This window comes from Ascidiella aspersa, chromosome 5 (assembly GCF_963924565.1).
Source record: "Ascidiella aspersa chromosome 5, kaAscAspe10.2, whole genome shotgun sequence".
NCBI lineage: Eukaryota > Metazoa > Chordata > Ascidiacea > Phlebobranchia > Ascidiidae > Ascidiella > Ascidiella aspersa.
Window position 1 is genome coordinate 8902544 of NC_139451.1, and position 2500 is coordinate 8905043.

At 54.2% G+C, this 2500-nt stretch overlaps 2 non-coding genes across 2 annotated transcripts in view; both read left to right on the forward strand.

The window, feature by feature from the left end:
* The first annotated feature begins 378 nt into the window (after positions 1-378).
* LOC146142555 (small subunit ribosomal RNA) lies at positions 379-2189 on the forward strand. The gene has a single exon (XR_014500091.1). It is a non-coding gene; the product is annotated as a small subunit ribosomal RNA (ribosomal RNA).
* Positions 2190-2436: 247 nt separating this feature from the next.
* LOC146142556 (5.8S ribosomal RNA) overlaps positions 2437-2500 on the forward strand; it is a 154-nt gene continuing 90 nt past the window's right edge. The window contains exon 1 of the ribosomal RNA XR_014499356.1: positions 2437-2500. This exon is cut by the window's right edge and continues 90 nt beyond it. This is a non-coding gene — a ribosomal RNA (5.8S ribosomal RNA).

Genomic DNA, 2500 nt, shown 5'->3' on the forward strand with positions numbered 1-2500 from the left:
TCATCTTTGCTATACTTGTGGGAGCTGACAAGCTTCGACAAGTAAAGAATCGGTGAAAAGGCGATTGGCTCGCTGGGCAGATGTTGCTGCTGCGCGAAGAGCCGAGTGTCAGTTTGTCGGGTTCTGAGCGGTCGCTTCGGCGAAGTTGTCTGGCGTGCGTTGCGCTCGCGCCGGTGTTGGCGACGTGGCGGTCGAAAGGCCTGCCGACGAAGTCTTACTCCGGCGGGTGCGACGGGCGGTGACGGTTTTCTGAGTTCGGGCAGCCGAGCAAAGAACGAAATTTTAACGGAGAAGCCTTCGGGTTTCGCATCGACCGAGCGACGGCGCCGCATCAGCGGCGCCTCCTTCGTCGGCCTTTCGGGGCTACGCTAAAGTAGCTACCTGGTTGATCCTGCCAGTAGTCATATGCTTGTCTCAAAGATTAAGCCATGCAAGTCTAAGTACGAGCTCTCGTACAGTGAAACTGCGAATGGCTCATTAAATCAGTTATGGTTCATTTGATCGTACGTTTTACGTGGTTAACTGTGGAAATGCTAGAGCTAATACATGCGTGAAGCGCCGACCTCGCGGGAGGCGTGCTTTTATCAGACCAAAAACCGACCGGGCTTCGGCCCGCAACCTTTGGTGACTCTGGATAACTTTGCGGATCGCACGGTCTCGCACCGGCGACGGATCATTCAAGTGTCTGCCCTATCAACTTTCGTCGGTACGGTACTGGCCTACCGAGGTTCTTACGGGTAACGGAGAATCAGGGTTCGATTCCGGAGAGGGAGCCTGAGAAACGGCTACCACATCCAAGGAAGGCAGCAGGCGCGCAAATTACCCATTCCCGACGCGGGGAGGTAGTGACGAAAAATAACAATACAGGACTCTAAACGAGGCCCTGTAATTGGAATGAGTACACTTTAAAACCTTTAACGAGTATCCATTGGAGGGCAAGTCTGGTGCCAGCAGCCGCGGTAATTCCAGCTCCAAAAGTGTATATTTAAGTTGTTGCGGTTAAAAAGCTCGTAGTTGGATTTTGGGCGCAGGCGGCCGGTCCGTCGCAAGGCGTGTACTGGCCGTCCTGGCCTCACCTCCGGTTCTCTGCCGGTGCCCTTGACTGAGTGTCGGCGGCGGCCGGAACGTTTACTTTGAAAAAATTAGAGTGTTCAAAGCAGGCGATTCGCCTGAATAATGGTGCATGGAATAATGGAATAGGACCTCGGTTCTATTTTGTTGGTTTTCGGAGCGCGAGGTAATGATTAAGAGGGACAGACGGGGGCATTCGTACTGTGCCGTTAGAGGTGAAATTCTTGGATCGGCGCAAGACGAACGACTGCGAAAGCATTTGCCAAGAATGTTTTCTTTAATCAAGAGCGAAAGTCAGAGGTTCGAAGACGATCAGATACCGTCCTAGTTCTGACTATAAACGATGCCAACTAGCGATCGGGGGGCGTTAGTTTTACGACCTCTCCGGCAGCTTGCGGGAAACCAAAGTCTTTGGGTTCCGGGGGAAGTATGGTTGCAAAGCTGAAACTTAAAGGAATTGACGGAAGGGCACCACCAGGAGTGGAGCCTGCGGCTTAATTTGACTCAACACGGGAAATCTCACCCGGCCCGGACACAGTGAGGATTGACAGATTGAGAGCTCTTTCTTGATTCTGTGGGTGGTGGTGCATGGCCGTTCTTAGTTGGTGGAGCGATTTGTCTGGTTAATTCCGATAACGAACGAGACTCTGGCTTGCTAACTAGTTACGCGACCCAATCGGTCGGCGTCTAACTTCTTAGAGGGACTAGTGGCGTTTAGCCACACGAGATTGAGCAATAACAGGTCTGTGATGCCCTTAGATGTTCGGGGCCGCACGCGCGCTACACTGACCGGATCAGCATGTGCTCGCCTTGGCCGACAGGTCTGGGTAACCCGCTGAACCCCGGTCGTGCTAGGGATAGGGAATTGCAATTATTTCCCTTGAACGAGGAATTCCCAGTAAGCGCGAGTCATTAGCTCGCGTTGATTACGTCCCTGCCCTTTGTACACACCGCCCGTCGCTACTACCGATTGAATGGTTTAGTGAGGTCCTCCGATTGGACCTGGCGCGGCCGGCAACGGTCGAGCCGGCGTCCGAGAAGACGATCTAACTTGATCATTTAGAGGAAGTAAAAGTCGTAACAAGGTTTCCGTAGGTGAACCTGCGGAAGGATCATTAACGGTCTCGCAAACGCTTCGGCGAACGCGAAACTCGGACAAGCGAGAGAAAAAGTCTTTGCTACCCGGCGCCCGACCCGCGAGGAGCGGCGCGCCGGCCGGCGATTCGGTCACCCGGTAATGTTTGCGCGTCGAGTGCCGCGGTGCCGCGCGCTCCGGCTTCAAGCGTCGGCCTGGCCGACCGCTCGGCGCGGTCTATTTTGTCACCCTATAGTGCGAGGCACTGTGCGAGCGAAACAATCGTGGATGGCTCTTGGCGGTGGATCACTCGGCTCGTGAGTCGATGAAGGACGCAGCTAGCTGCGTGAATTA